This window comes from Salvelinus sp. IW2-2015, linkage group LG9, assembly GCF_002910315.2.
Source record: "Salvelinus sp. IW2-2015 linkage group LG9, ASM291031v2, whole genome shotgun sequence".
Lineage (NCBI taxonomy): Eukaryota > Metazoa > Chordata > Actinopteri > Salmoniformes > Salmonidae > Salvelinus > Salvelinus sp. IW2-2015.
In genome coordinates, this window is record NC_036849.1 from 11,120,429 (window position 1) to 11,138,176 (window position 17,748).

The 17,748-nt window shown below is 42.2% G+C and overlaps 1 pseudogene; it reads left to right on the forward strand.

Moving 5' to 3' along the window:
• LOC111968564 (cysteine-rich motor neuron 1 protein-like) overlaps positions 1–17,748 on the forward strand; it is a 125,593-nt pseudogene that overhangs the window by 6,391 nt on the left and 101,454 nt on the right.

Consider the following 17,748-nt stretch of genomic DNA (forward strand, 5'->3'; position numbering starts at 1 on the left):
GGCCTTTGTTGGTGTAGCAAAAGGGGCTCTGCTCCGCCATACCTCATAGGCACTTCAGTCAGATACTGTTACCGTCGGAGAGCTTCTCCCTTTACACAAAGGGTCAGATGAAATGAATGCCTTTTAGCCCCTAAACTTATATCCAGGCAGTCCCGGGCAGGTGTTCAAACGAATCCGATCACATTTCAAAACCAACAGGTCATATCAGCCAGAGCCAGGAATTCTCACTGATCACTCTCAGTTCGGACAATCACACTGGGTATAAGTGGCTTACCCCAAGCTCACCTCCATCAGATCCTCAGAACGGTGCCTGGCTAATGGGATAACGTGGAACAAAGAGCACCAGGAGACTGAAGGCTCTGGGGCTTCAGGGTCGTCCCAGTGGGGATGATGGCCCTGCTGTGGATGATATGTATTTTTTCTGTTCCAGTTCCCCAGTTAGTGCTGTTGGATGGTCTGGGTTTCAGGGGACATTAGCTGCACTCAGGAGCTCTCTGACACAGAAGTTACATTACCGCTCAGGCAGGCAGGCAGCTCCAAGTTTCAGGCCAAATACCGCCTCAAGGCTCTCATCCTTTACAACACACTGACTGTCTGACATCCAATCTGTCATTTCTATTTCTACATCATTTTGCTGTTGTATAGTTTGACAGCCATGTGAGAGATAAACAACTGCAGTGATAATTATTATCTGATTTTGAACAGTATCACAATACCAGACACAAGTGTTTGTAGTCAGTAGTTTACAAGGTTTTTGAAGTATGTAGATGGAATAATAATCGCTCATGCATATGTATGTATGTATGTATGTCTCAATGAATTACTTTATACATCATTCCCAGAATGTTTAGAGGAAGGAAGGAGAGCTTCCTATTCACTTGGGTCGATTAAAGAGGAAATTGAGGTAAACAATAGGTTCTACCTTATCCTTGATGTTAACCATATTGGAAGTAATTGATTACGTGCACTAGTTGTTTAGAGTCTGAATGGTCTGTCTCATAGGAATAGCTCCCAGGTCTACCAGGGGGCATTATGCAAATAAAAGGCTACAAATTGTGTAATGCTAACATAATATACTATTTAGAAAACACTTTTATACAAAGAAATATAATGAGTGCATAACATTTTAGTGTATGTGTCCCCCGTGGGAATCGAACCCACGACCCTGGCGTTGCTAGCACCACCTACTCCTACCCTCAGTGGGCTTACACAAAGGGTCTTCTTGAGGTGTCTGTCACTCAACACAAAGCCATCATCTGACCCCAAATGGCAAGCTATAGCTGTGAATGACTTTGAAGTGACACTGTTCTTAAAAAGTACGCCATGAATCCCAAGCATGGAGTTCCTGGCACACCATGGTGTCACAGTACACCATTGTCACATTGTTTGAGTGGCTCTCAAGGAGTAATAGTCCAAATTAACCAGATGACAATGAGTGCAATTATAGGAATGGTTAAGTAATGATCATAACCGAATGAGGCTGTATGGCAAAATTACTAGTTGATTTTGGTTATAAACTCATCTAAAGATTATTAATCAAAATTGGACTGCGGTCAACACAAGATTCATTGCATCAGTGCTTTTCAAATCTAAATTAAAGTCCCTCCATTGATGCCCAACAGCGGTGTTGATCAAATGTTGATGTGAAATTAAATGTCACTGAGATAAGACCAGAGCCATGTTACAATGCTAGAAAAACAAATACTCAATGTGTGCCGTGCAATATGGCTGGCTCTGGCTGGCTCCCTTGTTTTTCAAATGGTAATGTGGCCAAATGAAATTGGTTTCTTTCTACATAGAAATGCCTTCTGTCTTCTGTCAAGAAGAAGGTTAAAAACTTGAGAGGAACTAGGACACATCCTCTTCCTCTTGTTTTTACAGTTCACGCATGGAAAGTTTTCGCTTGGCTCACAGAAGCAGATCTGAACGTTAGTGAAGCTGCCTGCTTGTCAGACTTATGCCAAATAATTTAGTGCGTTAAAAACAACATTACATAATTCTGAGTGACAAAAAAAACAGGAAGTCCATACAACAGAGATTCTAACAATTCTAAGGATAGAATGTTCTATATTTTTGGTGTGTTCTGTTGCTGTTCAGCATTCCCCTCTAGCTTATCTATACAAGCTACATGCATGCTATACAGTAGCATGAGGGCTGGGGAGGAATAATAATAATATATTTGCTTAGCTCACACCCTCGTCTAAGGCGACGTGCATAGTTTACATTTTTACTTWGTGATGTTAGCCATTTCTGCAGCTGGATATTTACAGAATGAGATGAGCTGCAGTTCCACGGAGGTCCATTCTCAAGGGCTTCCTGTTAGACAGGCATCCACTTGGGACTTTCTGACAGTGTTTAAAGGTGCACTTCACATAAATGGTACACCATAGTGCTACCAATGCCTATTAAAAAAGGGAAGACAATAACCATCATTACTGAAACTGACATTTCAGTATTTTCAATGATAAAGATTTCCATCAGGGTTATTTGTCAAACATCATTAGCACATGATAAACACTACCGTACCCAGAGTGCACCTGGAGCATGTACTGTAACAATGACTCTCCTCATTAGTGTTGTGCTCAGAACATAGGTGTCACTTCACATTTGCAGGCATCTACTGAAAGTGGAACTAAACTGCTTTTCTCTGTTCTATATGTCTCAAATGCTCTCTCTTTCAACCACTGGCAATGACATCCATCCATCTAAAACTCCATCTAAAACTCAAAGACACAATCTGTCATTTTAATAGCCTGACCCTGCTACTTTGTTTGGTAAGATGAGGGATGGGGCTGTGGAAATTAAACCACTCTCAAATTCTCCACCATCTCAGATTGAAAATCCTGCAGCAACAGGAAATGTGAATTATTATGTGGATTATAATTAATGGACATTTTTGCAAGGGAACATTAAGTCTGACATTTCAAAGTGGAAATTACAAACTTCAGAAGCCTTTTTAAACCTCAAATACACCACAAGCGTTTAATTTCTTGCATTGCAGAAAAGTTCTCCTGCAACAGGGTGATCAAATTAAGATCCTACATCTGTAGGCGCAGAGGGGACGTGAACCACCCAACCTAAATCAATCCCAGATGTCTCATTTTCTCTTACACCCTCCAGTCATTCACTTGACTGATTTATGAGTAGATTTCAATACAATAAAATATTGTTTCCACTTTCCAATCACTATAATGTGATTTTGGGAATAACACTGTGCGATAACACTTAGAGAGAAATGAAGACACATTTAATTGAGTGACGCCACAGGCCATGACATGCTCACCAGCTCAAATAAGATCCTGACACTCAATGGTGAGACAACCCTTTAACACCTTTGCCCAAAGATGGATGTGACTGCCGCCAAAGGCTGATTTTGTGCCCCAGTGTCTTTCTGATGCTCCCACGAATAGGGCCAGTGAAGGCTGGATTCAATTTGTTGAGAACACAGATTATTGTCTGTAGTGAGTGAAGACAAGCGGAAATGTGTACCTTTTCCTCCACTGCCTCCTCCTTATCACGTTCCTCCTCTTTGTCCCTGAAGTCCCTCGAACAGACTTGGGTTCAAATACTATTAAAAATCATTTCAAATACTTTATCTGGGCTTTATTGAGATTGCCTGGCATAAATGGAACCAATAGAATAGTCACAAAATGGCAACCACCTGGCACTTCAGGCAGACTAGAGCAAATGCTAAAAGTATTGGAACAATTTCAAATAGTATTTGAACCCAGGTCTGCCATCAACTGGCAGTCTGTCCTCAAGGGACAGACTGCCATATAACTTCCAAGCCTGGATAGTGGATATCGTTTAGGGCCAGAAGTATAGATGAAAGAGTTAGGGTTGTCTGGCAGGACTAAAGAAGATATAAAAGTTAGGTTAGAATCCTAAGCGAGCGAATCACACACAAAGCCTCAGGACAGGAAGAGCACAGCAGCTTCTGTAGCTAAATCCATGAAAATTACATATTATTTTCCTAAAGGCACATTTATTTATTTATTTTTGCTTTAATGTTGCATCATTTTGTCTCACAAAGACAGTTATTTAATTCCCCTTTCCTACTTTAAAAGTGTTGCCCAGTGTAGTCCAAAATGTGATTTTCCTGTGTTTTATATATATTTCCACACAATGTGGTTGAAATAATACTGTGAAATTGTAAAAATTATGGTAATGCCCTTTGAGTGTAAGAGCTGTTTGAAAAGACCGCCTGCAATTTTAGCCTGTTATGGTGAGATGGAGTTTTGGCCTACCTGGAGAAATCACCAGGCGGTAAATTAGTTGATAGACCAATTTTTTATTTTATTTTTTTATTTCACCTTTATTTAACCAGGTAGGCAAGTTGAGAACAAGTTCTCATTTACAATTGCGACCTGGCCAAGATAAAGCAAAGCAGTTTGACACATACAACAACACAGAGTTACATATGGAGTAAAACAAACATACAGTCAATAATACAGTAAGAAAGAGAGTTCTTAACCTCTTTGCCAATAAGAGCTAGTTTTCCCCTCAGACCACTCTCAGACAGTCCTAACAAAACCTTTGCTTGAAAAATTGCTCATTGCTAAGAAGCAATTTTTGTTTATTTTTTTACAATTTTAATTGAAAACAATTACAGTAAGGTTCTTACTTTTTACCCAGAAATGATTTGAAATTGAGATAAAGATGGCTGCATTGAGCCTTTAAGCGTTTGAAATATCTTTCCTCTTGAGTAATTAAAACACTGAACAAAAATATAACACAACATGTAGTGTTGGTCCCACGTTTCATGAGCTGAAATAAAACATCCCAGAAATTGGCCATATGCACAACAAGGTTATTTCTATAAAATGTTTTGCGCAAATTTGTTTACATCCCTGTTAGTGAGCATTTCTCCATTGCCAAAATAATCTATCCACCTGACAGGTGGATATCAAGAAGCTGATTAAAGAAGCTGATTAAAGCTGATTAATGTTAAGCTGATTAATGTGGCAATATGTAACTTTTTGGGCGACCCGACCAAATTCACCTAGAAATGTGAGTTATAGATCTATCATTCTACTTGAAAGCAAGTCTAAGAAGCGTTAGATCTCTGTGATTCCCGTTGTTCAGTTTTGTTTTTACATGTTTTACTTTCGGTTTTGTACACCAGCTTCAAACAGCCGAAACAACAATATTGTTGGTTATGGAAAATATATTTCACAGTGGTTTAGATAGTGTAGAGAATCTACACTATACTAGCTTATTTTGTCACATAAACTAAAATTAGGCGAACTATTTGAGTTTTAGCAACCAGAATATGACAGAGGGATTTCTGCATAGTGCATCTTTAAACATCATGATCATTACACATGTGCATGTTGTGATGGGGACAATAAAATGTGCAGTTTTGTCATACAACACAATGCAACAGTTTTGAAGGATCATGGAATTGGCATGTTGACTGCAGGAATGTCCACCAGAGCTGTTACATAAGCGGCCATAAGCCGCCTCTCTACCATAATCCACTTCCAACATCCGGCTTCTTCACCTGCGGGATCGTCTGAGACCAGCCACTCGGACAGCTGATGAAACTGTGGGTTTGCACAACAGAAGAAACTGTCTCAGGGAAGCTCATCTGCATGCTCGTCGTCCTCACCAGGTTCTTGACCTGACTGCAGTTCGGCGTCATAATCGACTTCAGTGTGCAAATGCTCAGCTTCGATGGCCATTGGCTCGCTGGAGAGGTGTACTCTTCACGGATGAATCCGTGAAGTTTCAACTGTAGTGGGCCTTTGGCAGACAGCGTGAATGGTGTCCTGTGGGCAAGCGGTTTGCTGATGTCAACGTTGTGCACAGAGTGCCCAATGGTGGCGGTGGGGTTATGGTATGGGCAGGCATAACCTACGGACAACAAACACAATTGCATTTTATCGATGGCAATTTGAATGCACAGAGATACTGTGACGAGATCCTGAGGCCCCTTGTCGTGCCATTCAACCGTCGCCATCACCTCATGTTTCAGCATGATAATGCACGCCCCCAAAAATGTCCCAGTTCTTACATGGCCTATATACTTACCAGACATGTCACCCATTGAGCATGTTTGGGATGCTCTGGATCGACGTGTCGACAGTGTTCCAGTTCCCGCCAATATCCAGCAACTTTGCACAGCCATTGATGAGGAGTGGAACAACATTCCACATGCCACAATCAACAGCCTTATTAACTCTATGTGAAGGAGATGTGTTGCGCTGCATGAGGCAAGTGGTAGTCACACCAGATACGGACTGTTTTTCAGATTTAAAAAATGTAAGGTATCTGTGACCAACATATGCATATCTGTATTCCCAGTCATGTGAAATCCATAGATTAGGGCCTAATGAATGTATTTCAATTGACTGACTTCCTTATGTGAACTGTAACTCAGTACAATCTTTGAAATTGTTGCATGTTGAGTTTATATTTTTGTTCAGTGTAGGTACCTTCAGCGCCAGCTAATGCTGCCTCCTCCTATATGCAGGCAAGGCCCCCTGCTAAAATAACTATCATGTGCCACCACAGGGAACTAGAGCTATCCTCATACAAAATCACAGGGACTTCAGATGATATGGGGCTGTAACTTCAACAGTTTTCTTTTAGCATTGCTTTGGTGTTGGGTTTGGTGTTTCAGCCAACTTTTACAACTCTCATGAGGCCAAATTCTAATTTGAGATACAGAATGTGTGCAATGCTTCATAACTCAAATTTCCACATAAATCATGCACTGATGTCAATAGGTTTCCAAGAACGTTTGAGTTAGGCAATGCCCTTATGAATTATTACAGAATTTTGGAAGAGAAGTTATGATTCTACATCTTCCATTTAAAAAAGAATACAGTAGTGTATATCATGATAACAGACATATGGCAAAAGCACCAAATCCTTTCTTTGATTCTCGGCCTGTGCACTCATGGTGTAACGGGTGTCGTCTTCCTCCTCCTCGGACGAGGAGAGGAGAGAAGGATCGGTAGACCAATGCGCAGCGAGGTGTGCTGACATAATGATTTATTGAAAAAAACAGACGAACACTGACACGAACTAGACTTCAGAAATACAAAATAACAAACGGACAACGTAGACGAAACCTGAACATGGAACTTACAATAATAGACACGAAGAACTCACGAGCAGGAAACAGACTACATCAAACGAAATAACACCGAAACAATCCCGTGTGGTGCGCAGACACAAACACAGGAGACAATCACCCACAAACAAACAGTGTGAACAGCCAGCCTATATATGGTTCCCAATCAGAGGAAAACGTAAACCACCTGTCTCTGATTGAGAACCATATAAGGCTGATTAACAGTGATCTAAACACAAAACATACAATGCCCACCCCAACTCACGCCCTGACCAACTAAACATATACAAAAATAACATAAAATAGGTCAGGAACGTGACACATGGCCACATCTTTTATGTACACATGCAGTGTTGTGATGAATGAATGTATTTCCTGCTGTATTTTTAGTGCTAGATGTTTAGATAGTGATGAGTCACATGTACATTGTATTCTCAGACCTTGAACCATATGCATTTCACAGACAACACAGAGCTCTTTTCAATAACTATAGTCAGTGACCTTGAAGTTCTCATGCTGTACAAGCACTTGATAAGTGGGCTTCCTATACATCACATTGTCAAGCAAGGCACAGCAAAGCCGACACATAGTTATTGACAATAATATACACATACTTTACTGTATCTGTCTGTCTACAGTCGTGGCCAAAAGTTTTGAGAATGACACAAATATTAATTTCCACAAAGTTTGCTGCTTCAGTGTCTTTAGATATTTTTGTCAGATGTTACTATGGAATACTGATGTATAATTACAAGCATTTCATTAGTGTCAAAGGCTTTTATTGACAATTACATGAAGTTGATGCAAAGAGTCAATATTTGCAGTGTTGACCCTTCTTTTTCAAGACCTCTGCAATCTTCCCTGGCATGCTGTCAATTAACTTCTGGGCCACATTCTGACTGATGGCAGCCCATTCTTGCATAATCAATGCTTGGAGTTTGTCAGAATTTGTGTTTTTTTGTTTGTCCACCCGCCTCTTGAGGATTGACCACAAGTTCTCAATGGGATTAAGGTCTGGGGAGTTTCCTGGCCATGGACCCAAAATATCGATGTTTTGTTCCACGAGCCGCTTAGTTATCACTTTTGCTTTATGGCAAGGTGCTCCATCATGCTGGAAAAGGCATTGTTCGTCACCAAACTGTTCCTGGATGGTTGGGAGAAATTGCTCTCGGAGGATGTGTTGGTACCATTCTTTATTCATGGCTGTGTTCTTAGACAAAATTGTGAGTGAACCCACTCCCTTGGCTGAGAAGCAACCCCACACATGAATGGTCTCAGGATGCTTTACTGTTGGCATGACACAGGACTGATGGTAGCGCTCAAATTGTCTTCTCCGGACAAGCTATTTTCCGGATGCCCCAAACAATCGGAAAGGGGATTCATCAGAGAAAATGACTTTACCCCAGTCCTGAGCAGTCCAATCCCTCTACCTTTTGCAGAATATCAGTCTTTCCCTGATGTTTTTCCTGGAGGGAAGTGGCTTCTTTGCTGTACTTCTTGACACCAAGCCATCCTCCAAAAGTCTTCGCCTCACTGTGCGTGCAGATGCACTCACACCTGCCTACTGCCATTCCCGAGCAAGCTCTGTACTGGTGGTGCCCCGATCTCGCAGCTGAATCAACTTTAGGAGACGGTCCCAGCACTTGCTGGACTTTCTTGGGCGCCCTGAAGCCTTCTTCACAACAATTGAACCGCTCTCCTTGAAGTTCTTGATGATCCGATAAATGGTTGATTTAGGTGCATTCTTACTGGCAGCAATATCCTTGCCTGTGAAGCCCTTTTTGTGCAAAGCAATGATGACGGCACATGTTTCCTTGCAGGTAACCATGTTTGACAAAGGAAGAACAATGATTCCAAGCACCACCCTCCTTTTGAAGCTTCCAGTTTGTTATTCAAACTCAATCAGCATGACAGAGTGATCTCCAGCCTTGTCCTCGTCAACACTCACACCTGTGTTAACGAGATAATCACTGACATGATGTCAGCTGGTCCTTTTGTGGCAGGGCTGAAATGCAGTGGAAATGTTTTTAGCGATTCAGTTAATTTGCATGGCAAAGAGGGACTTTGCAAATAATTGCAATTCATCTGATCACTCTTCATAACATTCTGGAGTATATGCAAATTGCCATCATACAAACTGAGGCAGCAATTTGTGAAAATTTATATTTGTGTCATTCTCAAAACTTCTGGCCACAACTGTATACACACACACTCAAGAATTTCCCCATACACTCTCAATGTCACTTTTATGCCCAAAGATGGAAGTGCAAAACATACTGTATGCCAACACATGCTCGAGTGTGCGAGCAACCACACACACACACACACACACACACACACACACACACACACACACACACACACACACACACACACACACACACACACACACACACACAACACACACACACCCACACACACACACACACACACACAACACAACACAGCACACACACTACTAAGAAGGGAGCTGGAGAAAAAGCACTGTCCTATCTCAAATGTACTGCATGTTTGCACTGCAAATATAACTACATAATGTGGTGAGCTAGCTAGCTTCAAACAGTACACCTGAATGGCACCCTATTACCTGGAGGTGTGTTGGGTCATTGTCCTGTTGAAAAACAAATGATAGTCCCACTAAGCGCAAACCAGATGGGATGGCATATTGCTGCAGTATGCTGTGAAACGCCATGCTGGTTAAGTGTGCCTTGAATTCTAAATAAATCACTGACAGTGTCAACAGCAAAGCACCCCAACACCATCACACCTCCTCCTCCATGCTTCACGGTGGGAACCCCACATGCGGAGACCATCTGTTCACCTACTCTGCTTCTCACAAAGACACGGGGGTTGGAACCAAAAATCTCAAATTTGGACCCATCAGACCTTAGGACAGATTCCATTGATCGTGTTTCTTGGCCCAAGCAAGTCTCTTCTTATTATTGTTGTTCTTTAGTAGTGGTTTCTTTGTAGCAATTCAACCATGAAGGCCTGATTCACACAGTCTCCTCTGAACAGTTGATGTTGAGATGTGTCTTGTTACTTGAACTCTGTGAAGTATTTATTTGGGCTGCAATTTCTGAGGCTGGTAACTCTAATGAAGTTACCCTCTGCAGCACAGGTAACTCCAGGTCTTTCTTTCCTGTGGCGGTCCTCATGAGAGCCAGTTTCATCATAGCGCTTGATAGTTTTTGCGACTGCACTTGAAGAAACTTTCAAAGTTCTTGAAAATGTTCTGTATTGACTGACCTTCATGTCTTAAAGTAATGATGGACTGTCATTTCTCTTTGCTTATTTGAGCTGTTCTTGCAATAATATGGACTTGTTCTTTTACGAAATAGTGCTATCTTCTGTATACCACCCCGACCTTGTCACAACACAACTGATTGGGTCAAACACATTAAGAAGGAAAGAAATTCCACAATTAACTTTTAACAATTGCATTCCAGGTGACTACCTCATGAAGCTGGTTGAGAGAATGCCAAGAGTGTGCAATGCTGTCATCAAGGCATAGGGTGGCTATTTTGAAGAATCTCAAATATAATATATATTTTGATTTGTTTAACACTTTTTTGGTTACTACAAGATTCCATATGTGTTATTTCATAGTTTTGATGTCTTCACTATTATTCTACATTGTAGAAAATAGTAAAAATAAAGAAAAACCCTGGAATGAGTAGGTGTGTCCAAACTTTTGACTGGTACTGTATATAGTGCACTACTTTTGACCAGGGCCGTTATGACTCTGGTCAAATGTAGTGCACTGTATACAGATGTAGGATCTTAATTTGAGCCAGTTTGCTACAGCAGGAAAAGAATCCTGCAGCAACAGGGAATGTGAATTATTATGTGGATTCTAATTAAGGGGGTTGATACATTGTTCGTAAGGGAAAATAATGTCTGAAATTTCAAAGTGAAAATTGCAAACTTTAGAAGCCTTTTTAAACCTCAAATACACTACAAGTCTTACATTGTTTCAATTGCAGGAAAGTTCTCCTGCAACAGGGTGATCAAATTAAGATCCTACATCTGTAAGGGTAGGGTGCCATTTGCGATGCTCCCACTGTCATACACCATAATGATCAATATTTCAGCCGGGGAGTTGACAAAATACAGTAACTGACCTTTATAGTTTTGTATTTGCAATACATTCTTGGGGTATAGTGTGAGTACTGGTAACAATGTTCAGTTATGATTGTTGGAGGCATCATGAAAACAAATCTTGAATTGAAACATTTATGAAATGTTATATTGTTTACTTGATCATGGATTATGTACAGTATGAGGTATGCTGGCAAACATAGATAATAAAACAAAAAAGTTCATGTCCTTGATTTGATGTAATATTACGTTGACATTGCCCTCAATGTACCTTTCTTCCTGATCAGACGAAAACTGGGACGACGACCAGTTGTTGGGATTTGAGCCGTGCAACGAGAACCTGATCACGGGCTGCAACATCATTGATGGGAAGTGTGAGTGTGACAGCATACGGACCTGCAACAACCCCTTTGAGTTCCCCAGCCAGGACGCATGCCAGACCGCTCTGAGGAAGATTGAAGGTATGATGCATATCAATGAATGTTTACAATGAAATATGAATGGTGGCCTTCTTGGTCCTGTATGGCTCAGTTGGTAGAGCATGGTGCTGGCAACGCCAGAGTCATGGATTCGATTCTTCCTGAGGCCACCCATGTGGAAATATATGCAATCACTATTGAACGTCGCTAAATGGCCTATATGCTATGTTAAAATGTGCCTAGAAATGAATGAAAACACTTGGTATGCCAAGGTGATGTGTCAGTGAGCCGTCATCAGTGCTGTTTTGCTGATGATGCCTCTTCAAATGAATGGTGGAACATTATTCCCAGAGGGGAACACATCTCGACACAACACCTCATTCTCTCTCGCTTGCATGACGCTGTTCAAAAGACTGGGGAGAGTAGGGCATGCATGGTCATGTCTTAGGTATCAAGCCACACGTACACAAGGTGTTTTTCATGCGGTCTTATTTATGCATGTCGTCTACTGTTAGCTACCACCTGGTTGGACACTTTGTTAGATGCTATGACTTTGAATAGATCCAAGCGAATGGGTACTTAGAATTCTGATCGGACTCGTACTGTACAGTTTTCATACACTCTTAGAAAAAAGGGTTCCAAAAGGGTTCTTCGGTTGTCCCATTTTAGTTCCAGGTAGAACCCTTCTTCAAAGGGTTCTCCTGTGGGGCCAGCTGAAGAACCCTTTGAGCACCTTTTGTGTAGTGATTTTCTGGATATTATGTATAGATCCCATATGTCTCTGCCAGGCTTATAGGATTTATTATTAGCAGAAATTAACTCGGCTAATTGTTGTGTGCTTCGTTGTTATTCATAAATACTCAGACACGAATCAAGCTAAATTATCAATTCCCAGCTTCATTTTTGAGGGTGGTAAGCAGCCTCCAAACTGATTGAATTTCTGTCACTGAGTCATTATGCAGTGAGCAAATGCCACTCTTTCTTTGTAATGATCCACTGCTTTGTTTTCAGATTCATCCTTTTCTGTTGTTCCCCCAGCATATTTAAAATGATTTTACAGAGTACTGCACTTTGAATAACAACACGGAAATCCCTGGCGCCACACAATTTTGTCATATATTTATCTGCTCTTTTGCTGCCTCTTTTTTCCATCCTTTTCTTTTTTGAGTGAGGTGTCCTGTTTGTTTAGTCGGATGTGTTTCTGTGACAGGTTCTCTTCTGTGATATTCAAAAAAACAAACAAATAAACACAGGATTCTAATAGGCCTATCAGAATGCAAATGTAGCGGAACTAGGACTGCAGTCCCCCATGGATACCCAGGCTGTATCTTTGTGTCTGCCGGTGTGTTTACAGTTCTCTGGCAGCAGATGGCCAATTAAAGCACCAAAATATAGGCTTGTTATGGCAACCAACAGTCCTAGCAACGGGGACGATGGCCCTTGTTGTTTTGTTGTGGCAGGTGTACCTTCAGTCTACGGCTGCTGTGCTGTGGTGCCTCTCCCTTTGAAAAGCACAGGTTCCCTCTCCACCGTTAAGATCTATGGAGTATAACTTTTGTACATGGAGGAACTGTTGTTGTGCTGTGTTCTGTTTTAAGGCCTGCCTGTCATATAGCCTGTCACTGTTTAGCTGTGGTGTTTTCTGTCACTGACTTTACTGTGTAACTAACTGTGGCTTTGTGTAGTTGTTGTGTCCTGTCTGGCTGGTTCAGTTATTTGTTATGGCTGGTGGATGGTGTTTTTAACATTGGCGGTCTGAGTCCTGTCTATGTGTGTGTCTGCTCTCTGTCTTGGCCCAGGAGATCCATGGTGTGTGTGTAGACTGGGCTTTTTGCCGCCGTAACCACAGACTGAGAGATTACCATGAGTAAAGACTGGGATTATCATACTCAACAACATCACAGGTATTACTGATATTTCTCAGCATACCAATGAGCCTGGTTTTGTTTTTTGTGCAATGAAGGCAGACATCGTTTTTGCATCCCAAGTGGCACCCTATTTCCTTTATAGAGCACTACTTTTGACCAGGGCCAATTGGGCTCTGGTAAAAAAAAAAGTTGTGTACCATATAGGGAAGGCAGTGTCATTTGGGACGCAGTCCTTAACTCCCTAACAAATATGAGGGTGAGAAAGATGAGGCTCCTATGTCATCATGCCATTTCCTCTTTTTCTGAAAATCATACACCACATGACCAAATGTATGTGGACAGCTGCTTGTCAAACATCTTATTCCAAAATCATGGGCATTAATATGGAGTTGGTCCCCCCTTGTTGCTATTACAGCCTCCACTCTTCTGGGAAGGCTTTCCACTAGATTTTGGAACATTGCTGCGGGTACTTGCTTCCATTCAGCCACAAGAGCATTAGTGAAGTCGGGCACTGATGTTGTGTGATTAGGCCTGGCTCGCAGTCGGCGTTCCAATTCATCCCAAAGGTGGTCAATGGGGTTGAGGTCAGGGCTCTGTACAGGTAAGTCATGTTCTTCCTCACAGATCTCAACAAAACATTTCTGTATGGACCTCCCTGCACGGGGGCATTGTCATGCTGAAACAGGAAAGGGCTTTCCCCAAACTGTTTGTCACAAAGTTGGAATCATCTATGATGTCTGTAGCATTAAGATTTCCCTTTACTGGAACTAAGGGGCCTAGCCCGACCCATGAAAAACAGCCCAAGACCATTATTCTTCCTCCACCAAACTTTACAGTTGGCACTATGTATTGGGACAGGTAGTGTTCTCCTGGCATCCGCCAAACTCTGATTCGTCCATCGGACTGACATATGGTAAAGCGTGATTCATCACTCCAGAAAATATGTTTTACTCCACTCAGGCCTATGCTTGGCATTGCTCATGGTTATCTTAGGCTCATGGTTATCTTGGTTATCATGGCTTAGGCCATGGAAACTCATTTCATGAAGCTCCTGACGAGCCGTTCTTGTGCTGACATTGCTTCCAGAGGCCGTTTGTAACTCGGTAGTGAGTGTTGCAACTGAAGACAAACGATTTTTACACGCTATGTGCTTCAGCGGTCCCGTTCTGTGAGGTTGTGTGGCCTACCACTTCGCGGCTGAGCCGTTGTTGCTTTTAAACGTTTCCACCACTTTCCACAGCACTTACAGTTGACCGGTGCAGGTCTAGCAGGGCCGAAATTTGACGAAGTGACTTGTTGGAAAGGTGGTATTGTCAGAGTCGTGTGTATAGGTGGCAGGGAAGTCAGGCGCAGGAGAGTCAAACGGAGTGTAAATGGAGTCTTTTAATATATGTCCACTTAACATGCTCCAAACACTAATATGTACATACATAAAATAAACATGGGTACGAGGACCCGTCGCACACCTATATAACCATAAACAACACTGACATAGAACAATCTCTGACAAAGACATGAGGGGAAACAGAGGGTTAAATACACAACAGGTAATGAATGGGATTGAAACCAGGTGTGTGGGAAGACAAGACAAAACCAATGGAAAATGAAAAATGGATCAATGATGGCTAGAAGACCGGTGACGTCGACCGCCGAGCACCGCCCGAACAAGGAGAGGCAATGACTTCGGCAGAAGTCGTGACAGGTATCCTATGACGGTGCCACTTTGAAAGTCACTGTGCTCTTCAGTAAGGCCATTCTCCTGCCATTGTTTGTGTATGGAGATTGCATGGCTGTGTGCTCGATTTATATACCTGTCTTCAATCAATTGTGGCTGAAATAGCCGAATCCACACATGTTCAGGGGTGTCCACATACTTTTGTATATACAGTGCATTCGGAAAGTATTCAGACCCCTTAACTTTTTCCATATTTAGTTTCGTTTCAGCCTTATTCTAAAATTGATTAAATTCTGTTTTTTCCCTCATCAATCTACAAACAACACCCCATAATGACAAAGCAAAAAACGCTTTTTTATTTAAAAACAAGCTTGGCACACCTGTATTTGGGGAGTTTCTCCCGTTCTTCTCTGCAGATCCTCTCAAGCTCTGTCAGGTTGGCTGCACAGCTATTTTCAGGTCTCTCCAGAGATGTTAGATCGGGTTCAAGTCCGGGCTCTGGCTGGGCCACTCAAGGACATTCAGAGACTTGTCCCGAAGCCACTCCTGCGTTGTCTTGGCTGTGTGCTTAGAATTGTTGTCCTGTTGGAAGGTGAAACTTTGCCCCAGTCTGAGGTGCTAAGTCCTCTGGAACAGGTTTTCATCAAGGATCTCTCTGTCCTTTGCTCCGTTCAGCTTTCCCTCGATCCTGACTAGTCTCCCAGTCCCTGCCACTGAAAACATCCCCACAGCATGATGCTGCCACCACCATGCTTTACCGTAGGGATGGTGCCAGGTTTATTCCAGACGTGACGCTTGCCATTCAGGCCAAATAGTTCAATCTTTGTTTCATCAGACCAGAGAATCTTGTTTCTCATGGTCTAAGAATTCTTTAGGGGCCTTTTGGCAAACTCCAAGCAGGCTGTCGTGCATTTTCCTGAGGAGTAGCTTCCGTCTGGCCACTCTACCATAAAGGCCTGATAGGTGAAGTGCTGCAAAGATGGTTGCCCTTCTGGAAGGTTCTCCCATCTCCACAGAGTTACCATCGGGTTCTTGGTCACCTCCCTGACCAAGGCCGTTCTCCCCCGATTGCTCAGTTTGGCTGTGTGGCCAGCTCTAAGAAGAGTTTTGGTGGTTTCCAACTTCTTATATTTAAAAATGATGGAGGCCACTGTGTTCTTGGGAACCTTAAATGCTGCAGAAATGTTTTATTACCCTTCCCCAGATCTGTGCCTCGACACAATCCTGTCTCGGAGCTCTACAGACAATTCCTTCGACCTCATGGCTTGGTTTTTGCTCTGACATGCACTGTCAACTGTGGGACCTTATATAGACAGGTGTGTGCCTTTCCAAATCATGTCCAATCAATTTAGTTTACCACAGGTGAACTCCAATCAAGTTGTAGAAACATCTCAAGGATAATCAATGGAAACAGGATGGACCTGAGCTCAATTTTGAGTCTCATAGCAAAGGGTCTGAATACTTATGTAAATAAAGTATTTCTGATGTTTTATTTTTAAAAAAGGTTCGCAAAAAATGCTAAAAAACTATTTTTGCTTTGCGATTATGGGGTATTATGTGTAGATTGATGAGGAGAAAAATATATATAGTTTAATTTAGATTATGGCTGTAACGTACCAAAATGTGGAAAAGGAGAATGGGTCTGAATACTTTCCGAATGCACTGTATAGTGTACTTACCATGATACTTGAATATACAATGGCTGCGTTCTAGGCGGACTACATTACAGTTACCTGCCTGATCTCAGAAGTCCTAGTTAGGTGTTTAACATATCAGCTAACGCTAAGATTTCGCAATCCGATGCAATGTAGTCTGCCTCGAATACGATCAAAGCCTTCCGGGTGCACACAATAGCAGCTATGTCCTTGTAAAAGATAACCAATCTGACTGATGTAAAAAAAAAAGTATCTCTGCACAAATGTATAATATGGCAGGAATGTAAAGTATGCAAGCTGTCCTGAGTTCGTTGAACAGATAAATCAAAAATAATCTGTGCGGTATATCTCCACTCCCGGTGGGTTGTGATAGGTCTGATGACCTCTGACGGTGGGTTGTGATAGGTCTAATGACCTCTGACGGTGGGTTGTGATAGGTCTAATGACCTCTGACGGTGGGTTGTGATAGGTCTAATGAACTCTGACGGTGGGTTGTGATAGGTCTGATGACCTCTGACGGTGGGTTGTGATAGGTCTAATGACCTCTGAAGGTGGGTTGTGATAGGTCTAATGACCTCTGAAGGTGGGTTGTGATAGGTCTAATGACCTCTGACGGTGGGTTGTGAATAGGTCTAATGACCTCTGAAGGTGGGTTGTGATAGGTCTAATGACCTCTGAAGGTGGGTTGTGATGAAGGTCTGATGACCTCTGACGGTGGGGTTGTGATAGGTCTAATGACTCTGACGGTGGGTTGTGATAGGTCTAATGACCTCTGAAGGTGGGTTTGTGATAGGTCTAATGACCTCTGACGGTGGGTTTGTGATAGGTCTAATGACCTCTGAAAGTGGGTTGTGATAGGTCTATGACCCTCTGAAAGTGGGTTGTGGATAGGTCTAATGACCCTCTGAAGGTGGGTTGTGATAGGTCTAATGACTCTGAAGGTGGGTTG